Genomic DNA, 23,086 nt, shown 5'->3' on the forward strand with positions numbered 1-23,086 from the left:
TCCTATGGGGCAGTTCTACTCTGTCCTGTAGAATCTCAATGAGTCAGAATCAACTAGACGGCAGTGAGTTCATGCATAGGAGGTCTTGAGATCCCTGTAAATTATAAAGAGTAGACTAGAGTAGATTGGAGCTCTTTTTGTCTTTCTATCATGGCCATTCTAAATAAGAACCATAGACATGCTTACTGCACGTATCCCCTATGCCAGGTTTGTCATATGCATTAATACACCTAATGTCTTCACAACAACCCTATGACACTGGCTCTATTAACTCCACTATTGCTATCAGTTGCTGTCAAATTGATTCCAACTCATGGAGACCACATGTGTGCAGAGCAGAATGCTGCTTCATAGGGTTTTCAAGGCTGTGACCGTTTGGAAGCAGACCATCAGGCCTTACTTCCCATGTACCAACCTTTTGGTTAGTAGTCCAGTGCTTAAGCATTTGAGCCACCCAGGGACTCCTACCCCCATTGTACAGAAGAGAAAACCGAGACTCAGAAACATGCCTTTGGTCATATAGCTAAGGAATGGCAAAAATGGGGTTGGAATTCAGCTATATCTGACTCAGGACTCTTCTCACTACCCAAAGCTGCCTCCTTGACTCAACTTGTAGTTGGACTATACAGAGAAAACATCTGTCTTTCTGGTATTGACAGCATGAGAATCAGGGCACCTGGTTCTGTTGGAGAGAGGGCTAAAGGGTGACCAGTGCAAATGGGAGGAATTACAGGTCCTCACAGACAAAGGAAGCCTTAGGACATTTTCTATTTCCTTTCCCCTTTTTCACATGTTTGCCTGCTATTAATAATTTCCTAAATCTTCTTAATGTAGCTTCCATCATTGAGGAGGAGGCCTTACCAAAAAAGGAAAAAAAAATGCTATCAGGGAAAAAACTGTGTGGTCTTAAGTTTTGGTGAAGTCACTACCACCTAAACAGTTTCTGCTAGGCAACTGACCTTTTGCCAACCCAGTAGCAAAGGGTCTTTTAATAGTTCAGATTTAGATGACTTCAAATATTTGGAGGAATATGTGTTTGGCATTTTGGTTGTTGCTGCTGTGGCCTGAGTAGAAATAACCTTTGTTAAACGTAGATTGCACCAAATCTCAAATCAGGTCATGACAAACAACTATTGTATATTTTTTTCTGTTGTTGGTTATTTATGTAACAGTTTAAACGTTTTGGTGTTAAAAGAGCTAGATAGTACAGGATAAAAGCTGTAACTTACTTTTAGCCCAGTGTTAACCATATTTGCTGTTTTTGGTCTCCAGTGAACACTAACTTTTGTGAATGTTTACCAATTCTATACCAATGTCCCTATTCTGTTCTTCATTAGGCCCCAGAGAAAAGCCATAATATTCTATTGGAAGGTTAGTATTCTAATGCAAAGGATTACAAAATGAACTTATCAATTAAAATCAGAGTGGGTAAGCTAAACGATAATGCATACATACTTAGAACCAAATCCAACTATATATGTATGTGTATGTATGTAGATACATACATCTGTATTGGTACATGCATACACACAAATACGTGTACATACATACTTTCATATACCTCCCATATATGTGTGTATATACATTTTTAGAAAATTGCAGATTCTATTTTTATCACCCCCCAAATCACTTTTTCAAAAGGCTCAAAGGGACATAGACATACCACAGTACGAGTGATTTCTCCTACTGTCCCTTCTTAACTAAGCAGGTATTAGGAATGCCTTTTACTTTTTGTGTCCCCCTTCCCCTTTTGCAGGGTTTTCCACGTTTGACTTTTTCAGAAGACCAAAAGCAACGTATAAGAGCAAGTTGGTTCAAAGAGAGATGTTTTCCACTTCTTGATCTGACTTTTTAAACATTGACTTGATGTCTGAGGAGTTATTAGTCACAATTTTAGTAGTGGAATTTTAGAAAGCTTCTAAGTATAAACAGTTCCTGACTTATTAATAACACTCAGCTACAAATGTTTATCCTTTATCCCAACTGCTGGAGCCTCAGCTATTCCAGTGAAAGCTGTCATGCTGGTGGAGGGGGGAGAAGCAGTAAGAGATTCTCTGGATTCAGAAAAGGACGAAGTAAAGAAGCTGCTCAAAACGGGTACAGGAGTCTACCTTCAGCTGACTTGGCGTGTCCATGTGCTCAGATATGTCTCAAACTAAAGGCTTTTTTTTCTTTTACTTTTCTTAACATCCCACCAGGAAAAAGTGCTCTCTCTCTTTGTCTCTCTGTGCTGAATATTGTTAAAAATGTAAATATCTTTGGATGTTAAAGGATTATTAGTCATTCATATCTTAGTCTAAATTAGATTAAAAATATCGCTTTTCTTAAAGCACCTAGAAGAATAAAGACTACCGAGTTTGTTGGGTTTTGAAAGAATTCTGAGATGAGAAGCAATTCAGAGCATTAGGAATGTCGACTCTGCCAAACAGTAGTCATGCTTTAATGGGGCGTCAGGGGGATTGAGAAGAAACCCTGGTGGTGTTCAGTGGTTAAGAGCTCAGCTCCTAACCAAAAGGTCAGCGGTTGGAACCCACCAGCTGCTCCATGGGAGAAAGGTGTGGCAGTTTGCTTCCATAAAGATTACAGCCTTGGAAACCCTGTGGGGTAGTTCTACTCTGTTCCATAAAGTTGCTATGAGTCAAAACCAACTGGTTGGCAACTGGTTTGGTTTTTGGTTAGGGGGACTGCGATAAGGATACAGCAAAAGAGGCTCTAGAGTTGAGACCCACCCACTGCCATCGAGTCAATGCCGACTCATAGCGACCCTATAGGACAGAGTAGAAGCGGCCCATAGAGTTTCCAAGGAGTGCCTGGAGAATTCGAACTGCTGACCTCTTGGTTAGCAGCTGTAGCACTTAACCACTACGCCACCAGGGTTCCCGAGAGTTGAGACAGAAGGGCGGAAAGCAGGGTGGTGCCAGGAACATGGTACTACTTTGATAGTTTGTCTCTCTCTGGCCATGTCCCAAGGCTTTAGGTTTTAATTTAGAAGGGAAAGAAATTATCCATTCAAACCTTCAGTTCTTTTCCCCCCAGTCAGACGGACTTCTAGTTATCCCCCAATTCAGACAGGGAGGAGTGGGGGCTAATCCCCATCTTCAGGGCTGCAGAAGTTTCCTATTTCCTGTCTTCGTTAGAGCACTGGGAAATTTTCCATACATGTCTGTGGCACCTTACAGGCACCTAGAACATGACGGAAACTAGAGGCGTTCTGCTAGATCATGTAACTCAGTCTCTTCATGTGTGAACCATGTTCTTGAGTTTCCAGAAGAAATTAGTGACAGAGCCAAGATCAGAAACCACCTTATGCAGGATCTGTAACATTAAAGAATAAACATTTATAGACATAAAAATAGGGAAAGCTAAGTAATAACAATGGACAGAAGCAAACTCATTTAGCTGACCAGTTTCACTTTAATTTCCTAAAGAGTTGTCTTCTACTCCGATTTTGCAAAGCTTTTCTAACCTCAGAATGCGTGTCATGCCTGTTCAGCCGGGCAGCATGCTCTCTCTTATCTACTGGCACCTCTCTGTTTTTATTTTCCATCTTGCTGCTCAATTTGCTGCTTCATTTTTCTCCTGTGCTGTTCTTGCCCTTCTCACTTTTGGGAGAAGAGAGGTGGTGGTGGGCAGTGAAGTTCCTATTCCCCTTACATCTTCCTTCTTCCTCAGGAGGAGCTGAGGAGCGTGACCAGGGCACACGCAGTGCTTGTGGGGCTGACAGGCTTTGGACCCGTGGGCCAGGCCTGCCCCGTCAGGCACCAATTTACGTAAAATAATAAGGAAGTCATCTCACTTAACAGGTGAAGATGAAATTAACGGCTGGATTTGCATTCACCCTAGGGTATTCCTACAGAATTTGAGAGGTGTGATGCTGTTGCTGTTTCTAGATGCCACGAAGGGCCTTTTTATATGGCTCCCTTTTAATGCATTTTCCATAAAATGGATGCTATGAGTCAAAATCGACTCCAGGGCAAAAGGCTATTTTGGACGCATTTATAATACACGGCCCCAATTAACCTTTGATATAGATCAGTTTATTCAAAAGTCATGCAATCACCAATTGTCAGGCTTCAGCCAATTTATGTACCCAGAGTACATAAAATGAAACACAGTTGCAGTTGGGTCCACTCCAACTCATGGCGACCCACTGTGTGTCAGAGTGGAACTGTGCTCCACACAGGTTTTTAATGGATGATTTTTCGGAAGCAGATTACCAGGTCTTTCTGGGTGGACTTGAACCTCCAACTTTTCAATTAGCAGCTGGGCACATTAACTGTTTGCACCAACCAGTGACTCCAGAACACATGAAGGTATTTGAAAAATCCTTAGTTTATATGCGTAAAGCATTTTCCTACTTAAATGTATTTTACACTTTGAAGAATATAGAGTGGGGTGTATTAACTCAAATAAGCTTAAGTGGTCCTTAAGCCCTCTAAAAGGTTGCATGGATGTGCAGCTTCAGAGCTGTCATCAAAACCTCAAAGGATCCCATGATCTAAACAAAGGTAACCAGTAGCCATCAAGTTGATTTTGATTCATAGTTTCCCCAAGTGTGTCAAAGGAGAACTGCTCCATTGGGTTTTCAGTGGCTGATTTTTCAGAAGTAGATAACCAAGCCTTTCTTCTGAGGTATCTCTGGGAGGACTCGAACTACCAACCTTTCAGTTAGCAGCCAAATGCATTAATCCTTTGCACCACAATCAATGGGTCATTTGAACCATCTCACCAAGTTTATTGATTTTTGTCTCCGTCTAATTTGGATGAATTTCCTCATTGATTTCTTTAATTTCTGGTTTAAAAGACAGGAGCACCTTGCATCAGGATCCTGCATATGTTGCTGATTGATTTGGACTACAAATGGGTAAAATAAAAGCCATAGAGAGAGCAGGACTGTCTTGTTATAGCAAGATGATTTCTGTTGTGGGAGAATTATTACTTTAGATATTAAGAGTTCTGCTCTGCCACAAATGTCATGAAAGTGCTATTTTATGATTGCCTTGAGCCTCAGTTTCCTTATCTATGTAATGGGAAAGGGTACCTACTTCATGGGATTGTTGTGACAATTATATAAGGTAAATATGTAAAGGTCCTCCTTACCACAATCCATGGCACGTGAGTATAACTTCCCTTCCTCTTGTATGAAACAATTGGCATGACTTGGTTTGATTTGGTGAAGTTACACTTGATGCAAGTATGTACTCCCATGATATTTATAATAGTTATCTGTGGTTTGACCTTATTTTTAGACCCAGAAAGCAAATCCTTTAGATTACAGCCTTCAAACTAGTAAAAATTTTGCTCTGCAACACTACTTTCTTCTTTGCCCATTCTCTCCTCCCTTACGCTCCTGTCACCTTCTCACTCTCTGCAAATATTGCTATCTATTCCATTATCCACAGAAGAGTCAATTCACAGTGGTCTCACTGTTTACAAGGACCTGAGAGAGAAAAAAAGTATCAAAGGGAAGAAAAAATATAATACTTACAAAGCATGACAATAAATTACACAACTTCATCTCAAGTTGTGCTCTGGGGAAAGTTTGACATGACATGAAACGTTTGAAGAAACATGAAACAAACCCTAACGACAGATGATTTCTCACAGTGAAACGCAATTTTTTTCAAGCTTCAAAGCAAGAGTTCCTTTTGTCATCTGCTTGATAGGTTATTTTTTGACAGGATTTAACTTATGAAATTGTTCCACTGGCCTTTAAAATGGTCTGGGCATGTGACAGTGCTGGTGAAAATGATGAATGTTAGTTCTTAATTGAAATTTTAAAATATCCACGTGGCAAAGAATTGTAAACACACTTGCTCTTTTGTAAAGGTTTCGAAATTGAGTACCTTCTATAGTGCCACATTTCACACTCAGCGAGCAATAAATAGGATACTGTAAGAAATAAGCTAGAGAATATGCCTTCTTCCTCCTAAATTGTTCCTTGCAGCTATGATTCATCAAAGCCTTCAAAGATTCTTTCTGTAATTTAGACATAATTCTTTATTATTTCATTAAGAACCCCAATACATTATACCAAATACAAGAATGAATATACCTATAAAATTATTAAAAATTATTTATAGTAATAAAGAAGTCTAACTTTTTTTGGCTACAGAATGCTTGTTGAATGTTCAACACTTAAAATTTCAAAGATTTTCATTAACTTGTTTTAAATTAAGAAGGAATTTAAGCCATTTAATTGTGAAATAGGCTGGAGGATTTTGCCAGTGTGAGATAATAAGCTATATTTTAGTTGCAAAAACACATTAATTAATAAAACAGTTAATTAAAAAATATACTTATTCCTAAAAATGCAACAAAATAGAAATTTGAAAGAACTCAGAATTTCTAAAAAAATTCAGTTGCTGAGCAACACTTCACCACGTCAAATGCTGTCATTTCCTGTACCAGCTACATCTCATTTCATGCAAATGATCTTTCTGGGAAGTTGTCTTTACATTTTATTTTTGTAATGTGAATCATACAGCTGCACTAGGAAAGTTTGTCCTATTTAAGACCCCGTAGTAACTCATTTCATAAAGTGTAAATAGCTGCTATCTAAATATGATTTTATGATTCTGAATTTGTTTATAATGTGGAAGTGAGGGAGAAAAACCAGAAGGTAGGGTATAACATTGGTTGAATGTCTTCTTTTGTGCCAGCCGTCTCCTTTAACCCCCAGTTTGCAAGTTAGTTATTTCCACCCCATTTTAAAGAAGAAGAAACTGCTTGGGTCCATATGGGAAAAACATATCAGCACTTGATGACAGGATTTGAATATTACATGTGAATATATATATTTTTTATTGTTATCATAAGAAATTTCAAAAATTTTTCAATAATTAAAAATCCATCTCCCCATCATCCAGATTCAAAAATTATCAAGACTGACACATTTGCTTCATCTCCTTTTTTTTTTTTTTACTTCTCTTATTTGCCAGAATATTTTAATGCAAACCCCAGATGATACCATCTCATTTTACCATCTCTAAAAATATGGACTTTTAAAAATAACAACAATGTCATTATCACACCTAATAAATTAACAATAATTTAATATGAGTCAGTCCATAATTAATTTCCTTAATTGCCTCAAAAATGTCTTTTGTCATTTGGTTTGTACAAATCAAATTATATGTGTGCATTTTAACAAGAAGGCTGAGCAAGTTCTTGTGAATCCAGGAAGTTGAGCAATGATAGAGAGACGAGGTCTTCAGTCAAAATAACAAATAGAGACTCTGCAGAGTACACTGCAATGTTCTTAGATGTTCGAATTTCATAGTCTAACAATTAAAACAAAAATTGCCATGATCCATAAGGATTGTTGATTTTTTTTTTTTCTCTTTGAAAAGAAAGAAAACTTACTACCTACTAACACAATTATTTCATTTTACAGAAGGGCATTTTAACTCTCGAAAGTGGGAAAGATAATACTCTCAGAATGACAGGCCTTCCTAAGAAATGACATTCAGTAAATCTAGATATCCGGATGACACATTGACAACTGGAAAATAGTTTAAAATTAGTAACAGCATATGTTGCATGCATATGGTGAAAAATAATACTTCTCAATATACCTAGGACTAAAAGAGGCAGCATGATATAGTGGTTGAGCCAACAAAGTCTGGACTCAGGTAGACCCGGCCACTTGGTCAACCTTAGTCTCTTTCTCTGTAAAATGGAATAACAATAGTTCTTAGCTCATAAGGTTATTATTTAATATGCATGTAAAATACCTAATACATTATCTGGTACACAGTACATACTTAACAAATGCTAGCTAAGCATTAATTTCTAAATTTTCAGGCAGCATGTCCAAAAGAACATAAACTCAGCCTCTCTTTCAGATTTAGTTTTTACAGGAACTCATTAAGTTGGTGAGGGAACTCCATTTTTATCCCCTCAGGGGATTTTTTTTTTCTTCCCAGCCTACTGAGTGGTAGAGCAGTTAGAAATAATATCTTTAGGGGGACCTGTTTGAAAGGAGTAAGATCATTAAGTGTGCACAGAATTATTTCTTCCTTGTTTGTTAAATGTTAAATGTCTTTCTAAATACCGTGAAACCTGTGAAAGTTGGAAATCTGTCAGAAGGAAAACAAGTATCTTCCACTAATAGAGTGCGATAGAAAAGCACTAAGACTGCACCCTGTCAAAAGCGGAAAACTTGCAAGACCTGGAAAAACAAGAGAGTCAGGTTGAGCTCTTCCAAGTTGACATGCTAGTTCATATTTTCTAATCTTTATCATAATATCCGTTTTTTCTCTGTGATAATTATAGTCAGTAAAAGCAAATTCAGTCTTGTAGATTGAAAAACCAAGGCACAAGATAATTAAATGACCTGCTCAGCATCATAATAGTTAAGATTTATTGAGACGATGTCTTAAGCGCTTTATATTTATCTTAACTCAAACTTTTTTCTTTTACTTCTCTGATTTACTGGAATATTTTAATGCAAACCCCAGATGATACCATGTCATTTTACCATCTCTAAAAATATGGATTTTTAAAAATAACAACAATGTCATTATCAGACCTAATAAATTAACAATAATAAATCCTTGCAACCTTAGGAGGTTGGTTTAATTTCAACCACAGCCCAGGGTCATAGAGTGGTAGGTCGGAGTGCCAGGATCTGTACTGGGCAGTTTGGGTCCATTTTTCTAGTCTTAATCACGCTGAACATAGGGCCTCAGAATAAGGTTCAGCATGAATTACTCAAACATGGTTGGTCTCTAGCCTCTCATTTGCGAGATATCTTTTTCAGATTTGTGGAAGTACTTCTTCATTTGCATCTTTTTCTCACTCCAAAATTTTAAAAGAAAAATAGAGAATGTTATGGACTGAATTGTGTTCCCCTAAAATGTGTGTCAGCTTGGCTAGGCCATGATTCCCAGTGTTGTATCGTTGTCCTCCATTTTGATGTAATTGTCCAATGTGATGTTAATGAGGCAGTTATATTAATGAGGCAGGACACAAACTACAGGATTAGGTTGTACCTTGAGTCAATTTCTTCTGAGATACAAAACAGAGACGTGAGCAGAGAGGAGAAGGACCTCCTATCACTAGGAACAGAGCATGTCCTTTGGACTCAGGGCCCCTATGCTGAGAAACTCCTAGACCCAGGGGAAGATTGATGCTAAGATCTTCCCCCAAAGGTGACAGACACAGAAAATCTCCCAGAGCTAGCGCCCTAAATTTGGACTTCTAGCCTCCTGGGCTGTGAGAGAATAAATTTCTGTTTGTTAAAGCCATCCACTTCTAGTATTTCTGTTATAGCAGCATTAGACAACTAAGACAGAGAACAAGCTCTTCTTCATGTTACTCATCTCCCTACCACTGCCTCCTCCCCAAAATATTACCATCATCAAATACAACATCAACAGAAGATTCTCCAAGTGGAACGCTTTTATATTTAAAGAGCAGCCCATCACTGTGTACTGGAATTAGGGGCTGATGGGGTGAGGTGGGATTGCCCCACAGGGTTCCCAAAGAGTTCCTGGTGGATTCGAACTAGTGGTCTTTTGGTTACCAGCCAAGCTCTTTACCAACAGGGTTTCAAACGAAGCGTAGTCTCGGAATCGACTCGATGGCAGTGGGTTTGGTTTTTTTTTGGTTTGGGGGTGAGATAGACAGCCCTTCTCCAACACCTGGAGCTGCCTCAGCTCATCCCTCCTCCCTTTCAACCCTGTGAGTCAGGAACGCAAGCCAGAAGCAGTCTCTGTCCCACCTCCTCCCCCTCAGAACCCCAAAGCACCTCTTTGTTTCCTCTTTGTTGTTTCACAAAGATCTATTTGTTTGATCTTTCCATCTCCTCATTGTTTCTGTCTACTTTGGAAGGCAGGGATGAGGGCAGAAGAGGACAGATAAGGAATTGAAATCAAACCTTTCAGAGGGCGAGAGATGAAAGGGGATCTATCTGGGTTCACTATGCTTGTCATATAAACATTTCCTCAAATGCCTCCTAACTTTACACTTTTTCTCTTCTTGTGCCCTTTAATCGATTTGATTGTCTGGATATCAATTACTTGTATATTTAGGGAAAAGTTTTGCCCGTTCTGAATTCATTTTGCTTATACAGGCTGTGATTGTGGCTAGCCATACACATAAAGCCCAGGTTGATTGAGGACAAAAAAAAAAAAAAAAAATTTTTTTTTATTGAGAAAAAATTATTTTCGAGGCTAGAAGTCAAAGGCCCTGTTCTTTGAAAACCTTACATTTAATCTTTGACTTGCTCTAAACAATAACATCATCTGTTCTGGATTAGGTTATTTTTAAAAAATTTTATTTTGTTTTAGTTGTTGAGAACAAATGCAGCAAAACATATACCAATTCAACCATTTCTACATGCATAATTCAGGGACTGGATTAGATTTTGGTGGTGGTATGTTTGTTTTCCTCAGAATTTCTGACAGCTTTGCCAGCTATCACTTACCCCAGATTTTACCAGTTCTCAATTATTCCACCTTGTGAGACGTGCTCTGACGGTTGTATGCAGCAGGAGGCCTGGGCAGCTCCCTTGAGGAACAAAACGACTGGGAGAAGGCATAGGAAAGCATAGGAAGCCTTGGGTACAGTAAACTAAATGCCCAAAGAACAGTGAGTTCAGAGGTGTAGGCAGTGTGGCTGGGACATGAAGTGCTTTGTGTGGGTATGGTGGTGGGCTGCAGGACATGCAGCAGTGACGGGGCAGGGAGGGGCCCAGGTAGGATCTGGAAAGAGGCTGAACAGAGAAAGGCCTTTTGGGGAGAGCATGCTGTTTAACTTCATTCTGAATGTCATGGGGAGCCGAGGAAGGTTCCCTACCCCACCCAGAAGGGATAGCCATGACTGCAGCATTGTTGAAGAGAGCTTCCCTTGACATTCTGGAGGAAAGGGGTTAGAGAGGGAGCTGACCCAGAGAAGGCCAATCAGACCCTATTGCAGTTATCCAGATAGGGGGCCGTTAGGTCCCAAGGTGAGATGATGGTGGGATGGAGCCCCAAGTGCGGATTCCACATGCACTTAGGAAGTAGAGTTGAGAGGAACTGGTGATAAATTGGATGTGGCAGGCAGGGAAAGGAAGGAGTCTAGGGTCATTTGTTTAATTCAGTTCTGGCATTTCAGATTTGCCCTGTTATTCCCAACAACGACCTACTTAACAAATCAAAAGAGTAAAAGGACAAATCAGCCTGAAGTAGACCAAGGCAATGGGTTCAGTCAATCATCTGGGACAGACAGGGAGTGGGTTCTGATGATGTGCAACTAGGAAAACGATGAGGGCACCAGGGGACAGGAACTCGGGCTGGAGGGATCTGGTTAATGCTGCCAAGCACTGTCTTACTTGTCTGGGATTGCTTTTAAAAGGAGCCCTGGTGGCACAGTGGTTAAGAGCTAGACTACTCACCAAAAGGTTGGCAGTTCAAACCCAACAGCTGCTCTGTGGGAGAAAGATATGGCAGTCTTCTGTGAAGATCACAGCCTTGGAAACCCTATGGGGCAGTTCTACTCTGTCCTTTAGGGTCGCTATGAGTCAGAATGGACTCGACATTAATAGTGTTTTTGTTTTTGTACACATTCGCCCTGGCATACAACCATTATGTATATAAGACCATTTACATCTTTACCCCAGTGCCGTGGAATAGGCGCTGCCAAAACCTGATCTTCTGAAAAATGAGAAAGAGTGGATGGTAGAGCTATGGAGAAGGAAACTAGCATTATTCAATCCCATTAGATGACAACTGGGGAACATCTCTCTCTCTCTCTTGCACACACACATACGCTGAAAGGGCATGTTCATGTGATGTTAAGTAAACCGGCAGAAAACAAACCGTGTACATTACCTGGTATTCTCACATCCAGGGGACTGTTTACTGCACAAGGCTTTTCCCCTCCTTGACACACTGTGTCAGTTCTGATGCGTTCTCCATCTACTCCACACGAGAAGGGGACGTCTACGGGTTCTTCTCCTGGAAGGGAAAGAACTCAGAACAGTTTTTTTTTCTTTCCTCTAGGTCCACTTTAGTGGAGAGACAGTAGTGCCCATTCAGACTTCTCTAGAGATTGCCTTGGTCTCATTTTAAGGCATTAAGATCCTTAAAGCATATTAATCCAATAAAGGAATGATATATTTCCTCTATACCTTTCTTTAAAAGAACTAACTAGAATTGCTGCCAATAGAAGAATGTTAAAAAAAAATAATAAACTGATGTTAGTTGCATGATGTATCTTAAATGCAAAATGTCTTCCAAACCAAAATTACTAGTGTCTCTAGGGCCATACTGTGAAAACCTATGCTTCCTTTTCAACCTGTGAGAGAGATGGCAAAAATAATGAGTCGTTAATAGTTGCATAAATACTGTGTCTGAAAATAGTTCATGAGTATTTGGGACTCATTTATGAAATGCTTACATGGGATTTCAGTGAAGTATACATTTTGTTTGTCACAGTTTAGTGGCTGGCAAAGCGTGCAATCAACGGCAGACAAGACTAAGGAGAAGTCCACAGTTTGCATAGGCATGAATTTAGGTAGCAGAGAGTTCTTGCGTGCACTGTATAAAAATGTCTGTGGCGCTGGCATCTTAGACTATTTGCATGAAGGTAACTTAAAAATTCGCAAATGCAAGCTGAGGACAAAAAAGCAAATAGAAAACACCTTGTGTAAAATACCCACCAGCCCCCCTCAAATTCCCATTTTGGTTACACACTGTTTGCTGCAACATCTGAAGATGAAGTTGTCCTCTCTACTTCCTTTTCTTTTGCTCCAGAGCTGCCCTCAAAAGACAAGCTAAATGCGTTCTCAATGAGGAAGCACATACTTGCTGCCCAGGCCATTGCAGTTGCTGTGTTAAATGGTAAACACGTTTTTTCTTTTTTTCCTATTGTCCAACAGTACTGGCGTTAAGTCCTATATTTTGTGAAAGGACAGGGAGGAGGTAATAGCAAATCTGAATCTTTTGGCTTTTCCTTGAAGCCCATACTGGTGTGGGAGGAGGTGCTTTGTAGCTATTTAAATGTATCACATGAGATATTTTAGCTCCTGTAAACATCCATCCTTTTTTTCTTAGTTGACCATTGTTCTCGATTCCAATTCTAGACAGCTGCTGTCTTGTCAAAACAAATATAATCAATGTTTAAATAATTTTAGACCATGTTTATAATAAGCTGGGTGTTTTAAAGTAGCTCAGAAAGTTACCAGAACTTCTGAATGGTCAGTGTAACTTAACATTTTCCTGAAATATCTGCCAAAAACTGCAGAGGGAACATGATAATTTTAACTGAAAAAAAAAAAAAAAAGACTTCTTCCTCTTTCTGTTCGATGAAGGCACATAAACGATGAAATTTATTCTGGGCTGTCCTTCACTAGAAGCAGCCTGGGCAACCCCTGGCCTCTGAGGAGGGGGCTTGATATGGAAGAACCTGCCCCCTCTTGTGGGTACAAAGGGGGAGGGTTATAGATTTCAATGGAACAAACTAAGGGGCTTGGGATCTAACGCTTGTTTATAGAGCTAGCTTCACAAGCAGATAAAAATGTACAGTGTTTGTAAAAAATGACTTCCTTTCTAGTCTGCCAAAGACATTTAAATACTGTTTCTCAGGGAGGCCGCCGGTGTAAGCATTGGTAAATCAGTTCCAGAGGAGCCAGTCCTCCCTCAGTCCTGCCTCCTCATCTCCAGTCTGGGCTGTGCTGAGGGCATCCTTCTTCCAAGCTCCGTACAGGTTGCTGTTGTTAGGTGCCTTCAAGTTAATTCCGATTCATAGCAGCCCCGTGTGACAGAGTAGAACTGCCCCATAGGGTTTTCTTGGCTGTCATTTTTACAGAAGTAGATCACCAGGTCTTTCTCCGGCAGTAGGTTCCAACCATCAACCTTTTAGTTGGCAGCTGAGCACTTAACAGTTGCCACCAGGGCTCCTTTCTGTGTAAGTTCATTGTTTTGGCATAAAGCATATACTATCTTCTGTTATTAAATATTTGCAGGCTCCTGTACTGTCTCCATCACTGACTTGTAAATTTAGAGCTAGGTGGTTAAATGTGTAGAATCTGGAGTCCCACTGCCTGAATTTAATACTCTTGGGCTTTGTCTTCTACTAATTGGTGACCTTGGGCACATTATTCACCTACTCTAAGCCTCTGTTTAGCCATCTGTAGAATAGGGATAATCACAGTACTTCCTCATCGTTGTGAAGATTAAATGAGACAGTATGTAAAGCACTTAGCCCTTGTGCCAGGCACACTGGAAAAACAACAACAAAAAACAGTTGATGTTGAGTCTGTTCCAACTTATAGTGACCCTGTGTGTGTCCGAGTAGACCAGTGCTCCATAAGGTTTTCGATGGTTGATTTTTCAGAAGTAGATCTCCAGGCCTTTCTTCTGAGGAGCCTCTGGGTGGACTCAACCTCCAGCAGTCAAGCGTGTTAACCATTTGTACCAGCCAGGAACTGCCACATATAGTAAGTACTAGTAAAGTTTAAACTAAAACCAAACCCATGCTGTTGAGTCAATTCTGACTCATAGAGACTCTATAGGACAGAATAAAATGGCCCCTAAAATCTTAGGATTTCCAAAGAGCAGCTGATGGATTCCAACTGTTGACCTTTTGGTTAGCAGCCGATCTCTTAACCACTGCACCACCAGGGCTCCACGTAAAGGTTAGTTATTATTAATAAACATTTCCTTTTGATAAGGGAAGTGTTTTTATTCTATCAAGAGGCAAAATGCCTATAAAATTAGATTATACCAAATACCTGACCATCTTCTTTTTGGTGACTCAAGTTGACAGGGCATTTAGGAGAAGAAAGGAGTGTTGGTTTGAAGCTGCTTTCCCCCCTAGTCTATAAAGAAGGAATAGGAAAAGAAGTGTGGTCTGGTTCTGAAGAAAACCAGGTCAAGCTTTGTTTCTCATTTAGACATTCTGTGTATAAATGCATATAATGATTCCCAGAATTCCTTCCTGACAGCTCCTGTAGTTAATGGACAAGGAGAATTTTCTCAGGCCAAGCTTGCACAGATCTGCCTCAGAAGAGAAAGCCAAGCAATTCCTATTTTTGGCCTTGTGCTTAGAAAAAGGGGACAAACTGCTTGTTTCAAAGAACTTTCTGGAGCATTAAACAGCAGTTTTGTTTTTTTTAAAGGGGAGGAGATCATTTAAAAAGGAAACAGCCTCAAAGGGCCTCCAATTTTACTTTTTTATGATAATTTTTTTTCTTATATTCTACTCTAACTTTTTTCTAGTTTGTCTCCCAGGACATTTAAGAAACATGAATTGCCTCCAGGAGAGCACGGAGCCATCCCATTTAGCTTCTCGGCCATCATCAGGAGGGCTGAAGTGTCTGCTGTGGCTGGGATTTCACTCAGCCATTCATCCGGGCATGTGTGTGGCTGAGTGGGGGTGAGGTCAGGATGAGGCAGCCCTGGTGTTAGGGTAAGCCAAGAATTCACTCTTGGACTCTCTTCTCATGGTCTGTTTTTTTGTCACACGTCTTCCTCTAACACCTTATCATCATGCTCTTAACTACCAAGTCAGTGCCTTCCTTAAGATTTGCTAAGAAGGCGGCGCTGCTTCTGAAAATGTGCTCAGGGAGTGTGACTACTCTCTCCTTCTCAGCCACAGCCAGCTAGGCTTCTGCTTGCAGGGCTTCTTTCTAGTCTTATGTATTCTTCTCTACCTTCCACCTTCTCCTTCTCATGTTAAGGTCTTGTATTTTTCATCTCAGACTCTGAATATTTTTCTTTATCTTTGATTTTTTTCCTTCTCAGTCTTTCGAGAACTTCTAAATTTTCTACCAGAGTGCCTATCTTCATTTCTGTTTCTTCTTCAGTTCCCAAAAATCCCTCCAGTTTCTCCCTAGTCTGAGGGCTGATGATATAGCACACATGTAGAACATACATGTACTTCTAGAGTCTTATCCAGAAAGGAAGTAGCAGTTGTGATCAAAATCAACAGTTTCTTCCTCTAAGAAGCAAATAAACAGCAACAGGAGCAGCGATAAAACACACACACCCTAAGACAACCTTCTAACTTGAAACTATAGATCCTCCCATAGACCACCTTTCAGCCAAATAATAGACAGGGCTATAAAATCAACGATAACATCAGTGAAGAATGTGTTCCTTAGAACACTCAACTCTTCGAGACTAAAAGGAAACCATTTGCCCAAACCAAAGGTGAGAAGACAGGGAGGGACAGGGAAACCGGACTAATGGAAACGGAGAACCAAGGGAGGAAATGGGGAGTGTGCTGACACATTTCAGGGATTGCAACCAAGATCATGAAACAATTTGTTTAAGAATCATTGGAAAATTAATTTGCTATGTAAACTGTCACCTAAAGCACAATAAAATGTTAACACGCAAACACACAACCATGAAAGATCAACTGTGTGTGTATATGTATATATACATAATTACATCAAATAACATTCCAAGAATTCTATTATGTGCTAAAAGGACTTGGATGTAAAAACATTCCATTGTTAAATGGTCACATTTATACGTATAATAACTCAAAATGAAAAAATATCTTTCAATAAAACATATCAAAATATATTCCTGGTGTGAATAGTCTTGTGTTCTCAAATTCTGTCATCAAATGGTCTAAATATAAGTCTGTTTTTCTTGGAATATTTAGCTACCTACTGCAAGATCATATAACAGTGTTTAAGAGCAGCCTTTGCCATCAGACTGATCTGGGTTCGACTCCAGCCTTATCGACTTTAATAGCAACATAAATTTGAACAAGCCACTTAACTTTTTCAAACCTTAAAGTCCTCATCTCTAAAATGAGTTTCTTTTTGTGTTTGAGTACAAGGGAGAAAATATATGCAAAGCATGTAGTGTAGTGGCTGGCACATAGAAGTTCCTCAATAAAAGAAAATTCGTTACTATTGTGTGCCTATAATATGCTAGTCACTGGACTGGACACTGGGGCCAAAACTGACAGGGTCTCTGTTCTCATGACGCTTACAGACTAGTGGAATGGGCGCCGTTAACTAATGACTTGGAGAGAAGATCCTCCTTCCTCCCTTCTGTCTTACACACGGCACAAAACAAAGGAAATTGAAATATTGGCAATCATCTGGCAAGCTGAGCAAAGGAGAGGGCCAGCCCTCTCTTTACACACATGATACTCAGTGGCCTATTCCAGACATCTAAAAATTCTGTTCATCTCTTGCTCACAGTCCCATATCTAACTAGTCTCCAAGGCTAATCTATTCTGTCTTTTGGATTTTTTCTGCAGGTGATGTTTATACTTTATAGCATTATCATTTTGCTCTTGTTTCCCAAAACATCCTTTAACCTGGCTTACCTAAGTTCTCTTATTAAAAAACTATTTATTGAGCACTTGCTCAGTGCCAGGTGATAATAAGAAAAATATGAAAGAGAAATGCTATGATAAAGATCTCACATAGGAAAACATGGGGAGAGGGCATGTGTAGAAGGAGGGTTGGTATGCTGAAAATTTCAGAGAAGGCAGAAAAAGAGGAAATCAAGGGGAATGAGAAGGGACAGCCTACAACGTAGAAACAAAAACAGAAAGCAATGGTGTCAGGGAAACCAGGGAAGAGGTTGTTTCTAGAAGAAGAGAGGGGTCAGTTTTCTAAACTTTGAAGTCAGGTAAATACAGAAAAGTGTCTCACTGAATTGAGAATCTTCAGGTCATTGATGACCAACAGGTATGTAGTTCAAGGAGCATTTGGAAGAGCACTGAAAGTTGGACAGTTCAGACTCACCCAGTGGCTCCTCAGGAGAAAGACCTGGGGATCTGCTCCTCTAAGAACTACAACCTAGAAAACCCTATGAGTCAGTACTACTCTGTCATTTGGGGGTCACTATGAGTCGAAACCCTGGTGGCATAGTGGTTAAGTGCTATAGCTGCTAACCAAAGAGTCGGCAGTTTGAATCCTCCAGGCACTCCTTGGAAACTCTATGGGGCAGTTCTACTCTGTCCTATAGGGTGGCTATGAGTCGGAACTGACGGCACTGGCTTTATGTGTCAAAAGGAAACCCGGATGGCATAGTGGTCAAGTGCTACGGCTGCCAACCTAAAAGGTCGGCAGTTCAAATCCACCAGGCACTCCTTGGAAACTCTGTGGGGCAGTTCCACTCTGTCCTATAGGGTCACTATGAGTAGGAATCGACTCGATGGCAACGGGTTTTGGTTTATGCGTTGAAAATTGACTCGACAGCACCAACCAACAACATGATCATAGTTCAATGGGGGCATATGCCAGGTCCTAGCAGGTTGATTGGAAACCCTGGTGGTGTAGTGGTTAAGTGTTATGGCTGCTAACCAAAAGGTCGGCAGTTCAAATCCACCACACACTCCTTGGAAACTCTATGGGGCAGTTCTACTCTTCCCTACAAGGTTGCTATGAGTTGGAATCGACTCAAGGGCAATGGGTTTCAACTGGTTGGTGGGTGAATAGAAGATGAAGTGCAGAAGGCTAGAATGGCCACCTCTTTCTTTGGAAGACAGAAAGGAGGTAAGAATATGAACAGCTAAATACCACGTGCCACAGAATAACCAGTGGTACACGTAAGAGGCAGGATAGTGCACTGGTTACTTGTGGGCTCTAGAGCCAGACTTCATGGGGTTAAAAGCTGACTCTGCCATATACCCAACATTGGGCAAGTTATTTAACCTTCAGCACCTCAATTCCTTCACCTGTAAAATGATGATAGTGTTACCATCTTCCTCATCAGGTGGTTGCAAAGATTAAAGGTGAAGTGCCTGGTGTACAGTAAGTGCTGAATATGTACTAGCCTCGATTATTCAATGTGCTATGGAAACACAGTGTGAGACTTGACCAGCACCATTAGGTGGAAAGAGTTAGAGAAAAAAATTATAGAGGGGACGTTGGAGCTGGACCATAAAGGGTGAGTCAGGTTTTTTTTTTTTTTTCCTCATGGAGGAAAGATCAAAAAAGCAGGTTTGAGAAGTGAGCACAGATTATACGAACAAGGACAAGTAAGTACGAAATCACAGGGTGAGTTCGGTCAACAGCCACACCAGGAATTTTGAAAGCTTCGTTTCTAAGATATAAACTCCTGAGGTAGAATTCTAGGTTTCATTGTTTTTACATCTTGAAAAATATTGTACATATGCCACAGCTACAGGCCAAATTAAGTTATTATCTTCAGTGAGGGAAAACTATTTAGAAAATTTATTATTTAGTTTTCTATTTCCAAAGCAAATTGCTGGGCTTCATTAATGCCTTTGGTCTTGTTTATGGCCCCCGTACATCTGGGCCATGTTGTCCTGGCTTGCTGGAGATTTGCTGTAACTGAATTACGCTCCTGAAAGGGGCCATCTCTCTGGGTCGGCAGATTAGTAAGAAACAGTCCTGCATAATTCATCACCACATCTGCTGTAAAGACATTGTTGAGAATGACTTAGTGTTCTGTTTATGAGGATCCTTGGGAGAACGTCTTTATAGTCTTAATACACAGAATAGTTGTGTTTTTCTTGGCCAAATGGTTTATTTTTACAAGACAGTCACCATATTGTGTTTTGTCTTTGCAAACACTGCGAGAAAGCTTAGAATAAATTTGTGGTTCAACCTTAGCATGTACATTGCATGTACTTGACCAATTCCTGGCTCCATTTACATTCCTGTTTTCTATTCTCATGTGCTCCTAATTCATGTTTTTTTTTTTTTTCCTGATATATTCAGTATGTGCCTTTCAAAGGTATCTTAATTTTTTTTTTTGAGATAGTAGTTTAAGGGCATAAGACTTGGAGTCAAAATGCTTGGTTTGAAATCCCTGTTTCACCACTTACTGAATGTGCAAGTTATTTGATGTAACTTCCTTAAGCCTCAGTTTCCTCATCTGTGAAATGGTGATATAACAGTTTTTACTTCATAGAGTCTTATGACGATTAAAGGAGGTATGGATCACAATGGTCTGATCTGCAACTGATCTTGGGGATGGTGCAAGACGAGGCAGCATTGCCTTCTACTGTGTGTAGTGTTGGTATGAGTCGGGAGCTGGTTTGACAGCAGCTCACAACAATGACAAAGAAGTAAATCATGTAAAGGGCTGAGCACAGTGCCTGGAACACAGAAAGTATGCCACAAATTGATGTCATTATTGTTACTGTTACCATTAGTTTATGTTAACGTTAAGAAACACGAAAAACACATATGCAAAAAAAAATCTGATTATAACTCTTAGGAAATTAAAATGGTTTCTGCACCCCTGTGTTTATTGGACATTCATATGCCTTGCTATTCACGACAAGAAGCCAATTTCAGGAAATAGGTTTTCAAGTGTTAACAACCCAAATCAAGGCAAAGGATTATACTCGATAATTAGCATCAGCAGTAGATGGCTAAGCAGAAAGATAGTGCTTCATCTAGTGTTTGTGTCTCCCTTACTGTGCATATAAGCTAGCGTTCTGTCTTTAGGTTGATGTGTCTGTTTACAAGTTTTAGAAGTGTTAGTGAAATGCAGGAGATTGCTCTAGCTTGCAATTTAAATGAAATATTGCACAGATAATTTCCGAAAGGAATTTTCCAGGCAGGGAGAAATAATTCTTAGCAACATGAAAAACCAGAAACAGTGCTGGATCTAATTCCGCAGGAGCACAGCCATGCGCTGAGTGCATCATCTTCATTTTAAGGACATAGATTTAATTTCATACGACAATCTGGCATTAAAGTTTTCCCTGATCTTTTTTCCAAATAATCCACTAAATATGAAAATGCTACCTAATAGTAAAAGATTAAATTTGTGAGACTGCACATTCAGGGCACTGTGATCATGATGATGGCAGTAAATGAATAAAATAATGAAAATGTCAGCGGCAGTTGTATGATATGAAGACATCTAACACATAACTAATGAGAATTCAATGAGCACAATAAAATGTCACCCTGTATATCTAGCTTATTGTTTCCCATACCATTTCCATCTACCTTATTTATCAAAGAAAAGTAAAAAATCTTTGTTATTATAACACTTTATGAATATTTCCCTCTCGTTACCAAGGTGAGGAGGGGAACATTTTTTCACTAGTAATAGGGTTTCATTTTCTTCAATACTGTCCGTCAAATCTTTGGAATGTTCTTTTGTTTAAAATGGTTAAACTTAGTAAATTTACCTTTAAGGCAATATAGCTATAAAAAGATTTCTGAATAACTTATAACCAAATGTTTTAAAATTCTTTTGCTGTTTAAGAAAATGACGATTTGCAATTTACTGCACAAAAAGATTAATTTGAACTTTTATCTCATTCATATCCTTAACGAATTAATTTATTTGCGCATAGAGTAAAACTTGAAGTTTACTTTAGTTCTCATTGTGCTTTTTAAAAATAGAGTGTGCATTATCTATTTTAATAGCACATTACAATGAGTCTCCATTTAAAATTTCATTTGTTAATCCACAATTCTCTATGGTGACTTAAAAAAATTGAAGTCCAATGATATTGCGTTTTTTCTTTTCCTCAATCTTCTTGTGCAACAATTTAGAAAGAAAGAGAGAAGGAGGGAGAGAGAGAGAAAGGAAAGAAGGAAAAAGAAAGGAAGGAAAGAAGAAAAACTCGGGGAGTTTTTGATCATATTTTCCAAATTATCAGCCTGTCACTGGATGTGGACAGGCTTGGTAACTTTATAGAGGTGTTGGTCTCTGTAATGAGTGGAACTCAGAGACGATAACATTCTTAGGCTGGCCTGTTCAGTAGTTACCATGTCACGTTGGGCAGGTTTGCTCATCCTTTCCCTTCACATTTCTTATCTGTCAGAGAAGAGTAATTTCCACTCTATTAGTATGGTACCCCTCAAACTTCTGAAACGTGGTTATAAAACCGTGGTCAAGAATGGTTCCAGAGCAATACTGATGCATGTTTCAAGTGTCTCATATATGTCAATATAAGCCAGCATTATTACAACATGCAGGTAGATAGACCACAACATAGAAAGAATGAATGAATTTTTGAAGTTCACGTCAGCCAGAAGGGGAGTTGAAAGTAGAAGTCAAATTTCCAGAACCCTAATAATCTATTTTATTTATTTTTATTGTGGTAAGTATTTTATAATAACAAACACATTAACCGCATTAACTGTTTTTAACCATACAATTCAGTGACATAAATTACATGTTATACAACCGTCACCACTATCCGTTTTGAAATGTTTTTCATCATCCTAAACAAAAACTCACGGTAGAGGGTCTGCGATAAAAAGTAAACCGTCAGTGAGATGAATTGACATAGTGGCTGCAACAGTAGACTCAAACATAGCAATGATTGTGAGGATGGTGCTGGACTGAGCAATGTTTCCTTCTGTTGTACACGGGGTCTCTGTGAGTCGGAACCGACTCCGCAGCACCTAACACCAGCAACAACAAACAGAAACTCAGTACCCTTAAGCAATAACTCCCCATTTTCTCTTCCCCACAGGCCCTGGTAACCACTAATAAACTTTTTTTTTTTTTAATAATACTTTATTGTGCTTTTAGTGAAGGTTTACGCGGCAGTGTAGGCTCCCATTCAACAATTTTTACATAAATTGTTCAGTGACATAGGTTACCTTCTTCACAATGTGTGAACATTCTTGTTACAGTCATGTAACACATAACATCTGTTCGGGCGTCTGACTGCATATATGTCTGCAGTCCCATAAGGTTATAATAAAGTTCCGAAATCCCAATTGGAAAGCAGGACATAGAGGATATAATGGGACGTATCGAATGCAACAGCTTCCCACATGCAACACATGTATCTCAAGTCTCCTGTATACAAAGTGATTGCACTGCCAGGTGGATAATGGTACGGTACATATATAACCCTTGACAGGCGTAATGATGCCCATGTTACTGATGTGTCTGTCAGTTTGTCGTACTGTGGGGGCTTCTGTGTTGCTGTGATGCTGGAAGCTATGCCACTGGTATTCAGATACCAGCAGGGTCACCCATGGAGGACAGGTTTCAGCTGAGCTTCCAGACTAAGACAGACTAGGAGGAAGGACCCGGCAGTCTACTTCTGAAAAGCATTAGCTAGTGAAAACCTTATGAATAGCAGCAGAACATTGTCTGATATAGTGCTGGAAGATGAGCCCCCCTCCCCCCCCAGGTTGGAAGGCAATCAAAAGATCACTGGAGAAGAG

The 23,086-nt window shown here is 39.7% G+C and overlaps 1 long non-coding RNA gene across 2 annotated transcripts in view; it reads left to right on the top strand.

The window, feature by feature from the left end:
- LOC111750849 (uncharacterized) overlaps positions 1-17,266 on the top strand; it is a 65,693-nt gene extending 48,427 nt beyond the window's left edge. The window contains exons 2-4 of one of the 2 annotated variants that reach the window (XR_002785890.2): positions 12,744-12,830; positions 14,326-14,428; positions 15,210-17,264. This is a non-coding gene — a long non-coding RNA (uncharacterized LOC111750849). Of the gene's footprint in view, positions 1-12,743; positions 12,831-14,325; positions 14,429-15,209 lie in introns of both variants that reach the window. The other variant, XR_010321960.1, reaches the window with a different exon arrangement.
- Positions 17,267-23,086: the final 5,820 nt, after the last annotated feature.

This window comes from Loxodonta africana, chromosome 4, assembly GCF_030014295.1.
Source record: "Loxodonta africana isolate mLoxAfr1 chromosome 4, mLoxAfr1.hap2, whole genome shotgun sequence".
Taxonomy (NCBI): domain Eukaryota; kingdom Metazoa; phylum Chordata; class Mammalia; order Proboscidea; family Elephantidae; genus Loxodonta; species Loxodonta africana.